This window comes from Orbicella faveolata, unplaced genomic scaffold, assembly GCF_042242905.1.
Source record: "Orbicella faveolata isolate gen_17 unplaced genomic scaffold, um_ofav_v1 contig_34, whole genome shotgun sequence".
Taxonomy (NCBI): Eukaryota; Metazoa; Cnidaria; class Anthozoa; order Scleractinia; family Merulinidae; genus Orbicella; species Orbicella faveolata.
In genome coordinates, this window is record NW_028301563.1 from 1041103 (window position 1) to 1052500 (window position 11398).

At 37.6% G+C, this 11398-nt stretch overlaps 1 long non-coding RNA gene across 1 annotated transcript; it reads left to right on the forward strand.

The window, feature by feature from the left end:
• The first annotated feature begins 1208 nt into the window (after positions 1 to 1208).
• On the forward strand, positions 1209 to 1853 carry LOC149104224 (uncharacterized). Its single transcript, XR_016201667.1, has 2 exons — positions 1209 to 1402; positions 1794 to 1853. It is a non-coding gene; the product is annotated as an uncharacterized LOC149104224 (long non-coding RNA).
• Positions 1854 to 11398: the final 9545 nt, after the last annotated feature.

Here is an 11398-nt window from a genome sequence, read left to right on the forward strand (position 1 = left end):
CCTTTGAATGATTTTCGTAGCTTTCGCTAATGGGCTACCAAAATCTCGTAAATATCGCAGTTTTGATAAATTTCATAAAATTCGTAGTTTTGGCAAATGTTGTTAAAGACTTTCCTGAAACCCTTTAATGAATTTTGAGGTTCCATCGATCAGCTGGCGAATTATCGTAAATTTTCCAGTTTTAAGAAATTCCGTAAAATTCGTAATTTTCATAAATTGCGTTGGGGACTTCCATGTAACCCTTTCAAAGACTTTTGTGCATTTCGTGGATGGACAGCCGAATTATCGTAAATTTTGCAGTTATTGTAAATTTTGTAATTTTCGCAATTCTCGTAACTTTAAACGGGCCTTCGTTGCAACCCTTTGAATAAATTTCATAGAGTTTGTCGGTGGTCTCGCGAATTTCAGTAAATTTCGCAGTTTTCGTCAATTTTGTAATTTTTGCAATTCTTGTCACTTTGCAGAAGCCTTCCTTGCAATCCTTTCAATAAATTTCGTAGATTCTGTCAATGGTCTTGCGAATTACAGTACATTTTCCTCGTTTTCGTCAATTTTGTAATTTTCGCAATTTTCGTAACTTTGGAGGGGCTTTCCTTGCAACCCAGTGAATAAATATCGTAGATTTTGCTGTTGGTCTTGCAAAATACAGTAAATTTTGCAGTTTTCGAAAATTTCATAGTTTTGACAATTTTTGTAACTTGGGTGAGGCCTTCCTTGCAACCCAATGAATAAATATTGTTGATTTTGTCGATGGTCTTGCAAAATAAAGTTAAGTTCGCAGTTTTCGTAAATTTTCTAATTTTTGCAATTTTTGTCACTTCGGAGGAGTCTTCTTGCAACCCACTGACTAAATTTCGAAGCTTTTGTTGTAGTCTTGCAAATTACAGTAAATTTTGCAGTTTTTGTAACTGCGTTCAATCCTGAATGTTAGGAAGACCGTGGTGTCGTCGGCATATTGCATAATTTTTATTTCTTTTGTTTCAACATTAATTCTTTTAATGATGATGGTCTGATGACATGCACATTTTTCAGCTACAAAGGATGCTGTGAAGTTTCCTATTATAATCATAATATTGTCTTTAATATCATTATCATCATCATTATTAATAATTATAATAATATTATTGCTCTTAAATAACGGTTTAGCTAGAAGGATAGTCATGCAGCAAAACAAAACCGAAACTTTGAAAAATAATATCCAGAAAAATGCTGTTCTTCCAGCGTGTATTTATTAAACTTTTGTTTCCATTGGAAGCGGATCTGTATGTGGCAATGCAATATTGATGCTTTTTCATTCATTCTATCTTGCAGATTAAAAGAAAGAGTGGGCATAGTGACACTGTCCCAAAAAAAATACACATTGGAACGCGACCAACGAGAGAGACAGGAAATTGAAAGGGAGGTATGATAGACCTAAACATTTGCTACTCTGTATAGCATTTTAACATGTCGTCACAGCAGCCATATTGGTGTCCCAAAACCATGACGAAACGGTGGCCTTGTTAGTGTACCAAACTAATCCTGTGGGGGTTTAGCTCTATTCTTATGTAGGCACTTTCTTTTGTTCCAACAAATTTGTGTGGCTGTTGGTGTTATGAGTTAAAACGTTGTATTGACTAGTGCAGTTTGCACCAGGCGTAAGGAATCAGTAAAGGGGTACATTAAAGTGGGTTATTTTTGTGATGGATTAATTATATTTAATAAGTATCAAGTGTTGATGAAGTCAATAGTGGGAGAATGTTTGCCATATAAACTGACGTTAACCTCTGTGCTGTGATTCATTTTATCTTTAGCAAATCCAACGTCATGCAGAGAAAATGGAAAAAGACGTGGCAATAAAGAGAGTACAAAAAGAGGAGTTAGAGCTTGTCGTCAAACGACTACAAAAACAGCTGGAAGTCAAGGACAACCAGTTATTTGCTGTAAGTTTGCGAGTTACATTTCTTCTTTTATGTTTTAAATGCAAAACATTATATTGCTGCTTGGCTTAAAAAGATTATCAACTAGGTAAATGGTGACTGTCAGATTTTGTAAAAGATTAACATAGAGGCGACGGTGCTAATATCTTCTCTATCTTAAGGCACAGGGTGAATAACGAGGTATAACGAGGTGAATAAATGAGGTAGCTCTGAATTCCACTATCTTTCACCTAGCATTGTTAACTACTGCGCCTTTCAGTTACAGGCGAACTCGATGGTTTTATGCCTGGTCTCAGTCGATCATCTTAGCAGACCTGTCAGGAAACAGAAATTCAAAAGGTCACATCTGTGGGCTGTAATTGGTAGAATTCGTTCTTTTTTCAAGGTTGGTTGGTTATTGTCATAATCCTGATTCACGCCAGCCAAAAACTCAGTCAATAGTTAGGTTTTGATAGACCTGTGATAGAATGTTCAAGAAGGGAATATGTAAACAATCAATCCTACTATTTTTGTATAGGTGATTCAGGAGAATAAAGACCTGAAAAGATTTATTCAGGACTCCAAACAATTGAAGGAAGGTAACAATGCTCTCAATTAACAGCTCAAATTTAAGCACCTGCTGTTGCAGTCTGTAGAATAGATCATGGAATACAGAGTGTGGAGTAAATAAATAAGTAAATAAAATAACCTTCATTTACCCTCGGCTGTGTTTATAGCACAAAGGCTAAAGAGTCCTAGCAAATAACTGAAATAAATAATTCAAATTATTATAACATAAATATTGTTAAGAATCCCAACTGACTGGAGGTAAACCAGCTGTTGGGACGCAAACGAATAGTAACAAATATATACAGGGAAGAAACTACTTTGTTGTTTTGAACCGCTCTGTTAATATGAATTTTGTGTGGGGATTTAAGTCCCATGAAATGCTTAAATTAGCATAATTTCAAATAAACTTAACATACCATCACCAGACTTGAAAAGTAAATAAAGGACAGAAGTCCAATTTTTTTCACAATAAAATTATTGCATATATCAGATGATGACGTCACCAATGATGAAGTCATATGATACTCTAAACTGTAAACTTGTAAATTCCAACATTTTTGTGTGGGATTTCCCACACTTTGTTAGCGCCAGCAACATTTATACCTTTATTTGTGTATGAGAGAAAAGTGTTTGTCATGTGGTTTCTACTTGGCATGTAGACTGGGTTCCACTAGCAAGAAGGAGGACCCTGGGGTTCAGTGTTTTTGTGCGGCGACCATTAGTGTGATTACTTTTATTGGCTGTTGTCTTTTGGCGAATTTTGACTTTTTTTTGAGATTTGGAGGGAGTCTTAGGTCTTAGTGTTTGAGACACTCGCTGCTGAATTTATTTTTGACGCACCATATATTGTGAGGTGGGTAAACATTCGCTTTCTGTTTGCATGCCGTCCACAAAATTCTTGGATGAATAAGGAACAATCGTGCAAAATGTTCCACTTCTTGGACAGAACTGTCTGCAGTTACATGTTTAAATTATGTCACATTGAAATTGCTTCGATCAGCTGAAAATCCCAACAATTTCTGCGGAAAATAAAATTCTAGTAAACAATCTTGCGCCGCACAGTTTGCAACTGTCGGTGAAAAATTTACACTTGAATGATTTCATTGCTTTCAATCCCCGTCTATTGCTAAAACCAACATTTTTATATCAGCAACCGAAGTTTTACGTACAGATATAACACAATGACAAAGTCCAGTATTTTCCTGTGTATTTACGGTTAGCAAGTTGAGGTTCCCTCAATAAACCATGATTTGCTGATACGTTGCATGACGGTGCAGTTTCCATATACTCACACGTTTAAGAGGCCCTGCGCCTAAGAAACGACCGATGATTTCCGGCTAAACAATAAAATCGGCCAACTTTTATCTCCCAAGTAGAGGTTACCGGATACTATTTAAAAATGAATTTCTTTTGTTTCAGTTTCGCTTTAAACCAAAAATATCGAGCTGCAAACTTTTTCCGTCTGATAGCAGCAAAATCAGGCTGAAAATAAGCCCCCGCAAAAGACTGTTCAGAAATTACTATCGCAATGCAAAATGAGAAAACTACAGTGTTGAAGAAAAAGGCCTTTTAATGCAATGCCATTCGATAAACATCAAAAAACTGCCAAAGCGATTAAAAAATAAAGTTTCGAGTGTTGCATACTAAATTGGACGGAGCGTTGGAGCTGATTTTAAAATAATTATTTCTCAAAAGTCCAATGCTGTTGAAAGCAATCACAGTGATGAATTAGACATTAGAGGGATGCACATCACGTTTCTGGAGTATATTGACCTTGTACAAAGCGTTCAAAGTTACCGTGTGACAGCGGCCATTGATGTCATTTGTCATGTCAAGTCGCAAGAACACAGCGGTCAAACGCCGGGCATGCGCAAATGGGTACATTTTTTGGCAGCCACGCTCCAATTTCCCGCACAAAAATCTAAAGGAAAACATGGGAAACAACCAGTGTCACGCAAAATTTATGAAAAAAAATTGAAAAGTTCATAGAAAGCTGTGAAAGGAAAAGAAAGTGGGTAAAAGGAAAACTTAAGACTTTTCAGACACAAAGTTTATTGAGTTACCGGTATTCTGCTGATTTACCATTTTGTTTTGAGCTTTACCAAAAAAGTTTATAAGTCTTGAAAACCTGTGTCATGCTACGAACCGACGGCGTAGTATATTGTCATTTGTTTTTATTAATCATATGATGCATGATGCCGGAAACGGATGACAAACGGTGTGTAAAAGAAGGAAAAATGGAAGAAGAAAAAGACAATTGCAGTGATTCAGCCTTGCTCAGACGAGCTGGAAAAATTTTGGCAAGGACTGTGGGGATTCCATCTGGATCCAGGATTTGTCTGAAGCACAGGAACGAGATGAATCGAAACGACAAACGATGTTCATGTCCATCGTCATGGGGGCATAGCTGGCCAAAATACCGATCCCAAACCGCCTGTACCAGGTCTTTGACCAAGTGGGAAAATCTTTTCTAAACTACAAACCTGGAAAAAACTGGTGCACTAAATGCAAAGTGTAGGCGGACAAAAAATTCAAGGAGCACGGAAAATACATACCACGGAAAAAAAGAACTGCAACAAGCAGAAGGTAGCACAATTTTTAACTCGTATTTCTGTTAGCTCTTGTTGTACAGGCTAAAACATAAGCAAATAGATAAATAATGAGGAAAATGTCATTTATAGGATGCCGATGACCCACGAAAAGAACAATGTCATGAAAATATTTTGACCGCCTTTTAGTCGCTCCATTGCTCGCACATGCGCAGACTTTTGACCGCTGTGTTAGTCGGGCGGTCAGCAGGTAGGGATCCAGTCGTGACCCCATAACTCAGATCACGCTGCGGCCAAAATGGTCTGGCAGTTAGGGAAGTTTTCCTTTTTGAGTGACCATCATTTGTGAAAAATAACATAAAATTGTTCCACTAAACGTTTTCTGGCTGGGAAAAATTGTTTCCCTTTTTGTGCATTTGTTTGGATTCCGCCGCTATTTGTACAAATGACATCAATAGCCGCTGTCACGTGACGACATTTTCCAGATTCAACTTTTGTTAGCAGATGGTAATTTTGAGTTATTTTCTTTTTCTGTGGATTTTTCATCTTCCTGTATCTTTCAATTCTATGTCCTTCTACTCAGGATGGTCTTTGAATGCCTAGCAAGGTTTAAAGTGGCGTTTAACACGCTATCCACGGCCGTATTGGCAAAAGAGAAGTGTTTCGCTGAAGTAGCAGGATAACGGTAAACACGGTAACTTTGAACGCTTTGTACAAGGTCAATATACTTTGGCCAAAAAATGTTTTTCCAGAAACGTGATTTGTATCCCTCCAATGTCTAATTCATCACTAATGCTTCATCCAATTTAGTATGCAACATTTGAAACTTTATTTTTTAATTGCTTCGGCAGTTTTTTGATGTTTATCGAATGATATTGCATTAAAAGGCCTTTCTCTTCAACACTGTGTAGTTTTCTCATTATTTTGCATTGCGATAGTAATTTCTGAACAGTCTTTTGCGGGGGCTTATTTTTGGCCTGATTTTGCTGCTATCAGACAGAAAAAGTTTGCGGCTCGATATTTTTGGTTTAAAGCAAAACTGAAACAAAAGAAATTCATTTTTAAATAGTATTCGGTAACCTCTACTTGGGAGATAAAAATCGGCCGATTTTATTGTTTAGCCGGAAATCATCGGTTGTTTCTTAGGCGCAGGGCCTGTTACTAGGACTAAAATATCTGGATTTGCCTTCAAACTTCATGCTAAACATTTTCACATTTACTGGTTATGTTTAAGCCCAAAAGCTAATTTACATGGGGGAAAACCATTTTTCTTTTTCGGTTACATATTTTAAATGTCAAACGGAAAATCGTGATTTGCCCTCATACCTTGGACATCAAAACACCATTGCAACTTACCACATTAAATGTCAAGAGCACTGCATGTGATCTTTTTTATGTATCCATGGGTATTAACCACGGGGAAATTCACCTCCCGAAGTATTGGTTATACTCACCAAATGCAGTTTCCCCGTCGCAAAAGGGTCTTTTACCACAGTTGAAAAGAACCCCGTGTAACCGCACCATAAGAGAGCAAATTTCCCGGAAATTGAAGTCCAAACATGTTTCTCCTGTAACCGTTTTTTCGTCTACAGCTTGGGGTCTTACAACCAGGACTCTACGATATCTTTACCAGACATTCATCACTACAACCTGTCAAAATGTATAAATATTCACTGCAAAGATACAATTTCTCTGATTTATCCATAGTGCATCAACTTTTATTTGACTGAAATCCCACACAAGTTCGCATTGCAGACCTATTTTTTACTGTTGTTTAAAGCTAGAAACAAGAGTAGTCGAAAACTGAAAACCATATGTTGATATCTTGAATATTAAAGGATATATGACCATTTTTAAAGTTTCAAAGAATTTGCAAGCCAAAACTAGTGGCCCCCCTCCTAAAAAAATTTTGAAATTTAAGTTCTGTTTTCGAATTAGCCAACTCCACTCTTGTTGCAGATTGATTGCCTTGGATGAGCAGAATGGGAATAGTTAAAAAATATATATATGAATCAAAGCTTTTCATGCCTTTGTAAGTAGGAAAAACACATTTTGTGTCATCACAAAAAGTGATGTTATCACTTATTCAAGAGATCAAATTATTGTTTTAAAAGCAAAAACAAACACTTCAAAATGATGCAATTTGTAGGGATACTAAGTTCTGGGAGGACACCTGAAATATCTTTTAACTTCTATAAATCAAAAACTATTTATTATGTTGGTCATGCCTGCTCAAATGTTATTTGTGATATGAGATTTTAAAACTTCATAGATCATGTGAATGTGATATTTTGTTGAATTTTTTAAAACTGAAATGATCAAGACAGGAATTCAAGGGTACGAGAAAAGTTTGGTGAAAAACAAAGCAAAGCTAGTGTACGTACTTAGACGTACTTAGCTTTTTAAGGGGCTTAAATCACCAGTGTGTAAGCACTCAGTCAAATCGATGTAGAGTCAATTAGTTAACCTTGGATTCCGGATTTAGCGACACTGGAGTTTCTAATCAGGTCAAAAGCAACAGCCTTGAAATGTAAATTATACTGTTTGTATAGATAATCAGATGATTTTGAGTTTAGTTTGGATTTAATTTGCACAAGTGAGTTTTTCAAAAAGCTGAAATTCGAGAAAAACCACATGATTATTATCAATATATGCAGCCAAATAGAAACTCGGCCTCTTGGAAACACATGCTCAGTGGGCCACAAATGACCGACAGCGGGCTGCTAATGCATTATCAGCCCTATAGCAGATTGCTTCTTGCCTCGTCATCCGATGGATTTTAACCAATTAGAGTAAGTGTAGTGCTGACGTGAAAAAACTATTCACTTGAGAAACTCTGGGGTGCTTTCCATGCAACCAAAGTTCCTAAATTTCCGAAACAGAGACAAATGGTGCAGAAATTTCCAGGCAAAAGTTCCAGAAAATCCGGAAATTGTTGAATTTCAGAAACATTCAAAACCATTCAACCAAAATTCCCAAAATTCCAGGAAAAAGGGTCCTAGAATTTGAACAAATACCTCACTAGGGTACAGGGTACAGGGCGTTTTCCACTCTGGTGTGAATTTCTGGATATTTCCTGGGTCAAATGGAACAGAATTTTGCGGCTGACTGCACCAGAGCGGAAACTGATAAGACACACTTTAGTTCATTTGGAATTTTTCAGTAACTTTGAAGTTTAAGTTGCAAATATAGAAACAAGCAGAACACTTATATGTTGCATGTCGACAGCTGACGTTTTATACATCACAATGGCAGGGACCTTATACAAACCACAACAGCAACAAAAATGTCACAAAACAAAGGGTTTGATAAGTGTTAAAATGGCTTTCCACACGTTATAAATCTCTGTACATTTCTTAGCTAACCTATTCAAAACAAACAAGTACACCATAGGGGCATAGCTCTGTTTTATTGGAATTAAACGCTTTCTTGATGATTTTAGCTGTAGCTAGTATTTATCAATAACCAAGTGGCAAGATTCTAAAGTAAAGTCCATTGCAAATATGCGTCGCCCTCATCTTTGTGTGGGAAGTCCAACTCGCTGTGATCCTGACAAAAAGAACTACCACTCAATAACAACAAAAATAAATGAAGATTGACATTATTTCCAAAAAATAGGGACAACCTCCTGAGGTATACCCAAATTTTGAAAGCTTTTTTCCAAGAAATTTCTGTTCCATTTGATTTTCATCCTTGAATTTCCAGAATTTTCGGTCGAATTGTTCGCTTTCCGGATTTTCTGGAACTTTTCCGAGGAAATTTCTGTACCATTTGCCCCCTTTTCAAAAATTTTGGGAGTTTTGGTTCAATGGAAAGTGCTCATGAACTTCATTCTGAGATTATGCAATATTATTGCATAATCTTATATAGTCACCGGTCCTGTCCATGTCTTGAGGATTTTATGAAAACTGGGAATCTCTTCCCCCAAGAGTTATTAGTTAATGAGGATAGTGAGAACTCTAGACGAAATTGGATTGTTGCATTTACAAAGCAGCAGACAAGATGATATTTGAAATGTAAACCGCCTTTGCTTTCAGTCAAATCTATTCTAAACAGCTCAAACAGACCTAGGAATGCAGGTAAATAACAATGCATATATTTTGTAAATGATTATGTTATTGTTGATACAGAGTTCGGGTCCCCTGTGCTTTGGGCGAGTGAGAAGATTTTCATGAACCTAAATGAAATGGGAGCTTTACAGCTGCCTTCAGGCCAAGACTTACGCTAGTTCTTTTGTTTTTTAAGCAGTGATGCGTTGAATAAAATCCCAACTTGTTGTGTTACGGTGATCTCAAACCCTTTGGTGTGCAATGTTTGCGTTTTCACCCTAATGTCAGAGTAGAATTCTGAAGGACTACTGGGAACCCCAAAGTGAAGCCACGATCACCACGACAAACAGCTCTTTGTAAGCCATCAACCTGGGCATTCATGTAGGGGTGCACGCACCTGAAAACTAGGCACACTCGAAAATGGCCTCGTAGCCGAGAGTACCAGCCAGGTCCGACGACACCTGAAAATCTGGCAGTGGAGCCCACTGAGGAGAAGGGAGGAGGCTGGAGCTATTCCAGGAGCGAAAGAGGTCCAGCCACCACCTGGGATTCAAATGAAATTCCTTGTTGAGCTGAATAGGATGGTTTTCTTTTCTGGAAGCAGAAAACAACTTGATTATCTAAGCACAGGAAAGTACACCCCTGAGTCACCACCCTACAGGCGTGATGCAGGTTACCAATAAGTGACTCCCAATTCTTTGCACTTGCAGTGCCTTTTAAGCGACCACTCAGTCAATAGACTTGATATATGATCAAACTTTTCTTTTGGTATCCAGGCCTGAAGCAAGACAGAGTCTAATTCAATGCCAAGGACTTTCAGGACCGTAGAAGGACCTTCAAGTTTGTCTGGGTGTAAGGTACACGCTAGTCAGCAAACAGCTTGACGCAAGCTGTAACATGGCATTCACTCAGTGAAGAATTAGGGGGACCCAGCATATGGAAGTCATCCAAATAATGTTAAACAAATTCCATGTTGTAGTTATGTCTTAAAGCTCACTCTAGTAAATCTGCGAGTGCTGTAAAAATGAAGGGTGAAGACCATAGGCCGAATTTAATTACTAAGTCTATGAAAAAATATCCCCGCCACTGCATCCCCAGGAGAAAGCGGTCTTCTGGGTGGACTGGAACAATATGGTAGGCACTCTTAACGTTGAACTTCAGCCTTGAGCTTGTCCACTTTAGTAGGAGACACCGCTACATTTAGGTCTGAGAAAGGCAATACTAGAAACCAGAGCACGGCAAATACATTTATTTCACTGACCACCGTGGGAAAAAAAACAAACATCGCACATTGAAGGGTTTGAGATCCCCGCAACACCGCAAGTTGGGATTTTATTCAACGCATCACGGCTTAAAGACAAAAGAACAAGCTTAAATTTTGGCCTGTATCCAGCTATAAAACTCCCATTTGATTTGCGTTCATGAAAATCTTCTCGCTCGCCCAAAGCACAGGGGACCTGAACACTATATGAGCAATAACATAATCATTTACAAAATATATGCACCATTATTTACCTATGTTCCTAGGTCTGTTTGAACCTTTTAGAATGGATTTGACTAGAAGGAAAGGCAGTTTACATTTCAAATATCATCTTGTCTGTTTCATTTCGAGTTTTCACTATCATCATTATCCATTAAGAGGGAATGTCCACTAAGACCGAGCCATATCAAAAATATGTGGCACATGATGAAAAATCAAAAGTTTTCACGTTTCGCCCAGAGATAGAGAGAGCCTATGGTAAGCATAGAAATGTAATGGATTTATTTTTCTTGAAATAGTTTTTATACCCGCCAAAAAATCACAAATTCCGACGGTCCCACGTCTGGTCAAAAAGACGCAAAATTTTAGTGACTCATACCCTATCATAAACTTTGCTTTCTTCAATCTGCATCACAATAACACTCCAGTTTAAGCCTAGAAATGCATTGATGAGGGGTTTACAAGTCTTTTGACGCCAGCTATACTTCTGTGGGTTAATTTTCAAGCTCACGACGAGCCGCTTAAAATCACTAAAATTCACTTCCTCAAAATTCTTAATTATGCACACTTTTTCACTCGACAAATTTGCTACCCAGTAAAACACCAAAACACCTAAAATTCTGACATTTCAAAAGAAGAAATGTCAGTGTAAAAGGTGATACAAAACTTATTTTCGGGCTTTTCATCAGCTCTGAGTAATGACGCTCTCAAAATCATGATAATCACAACACCAACCTGCTAGAAAGGAAAACAATAGGCAGGAACCTGTGACCAGATTATCAAAAGCAACGTGAAAATGTCTTCTTGCATTTGGTTTCCTCGGTGTTCGGACTTAAACTGTGACAGAAAAGT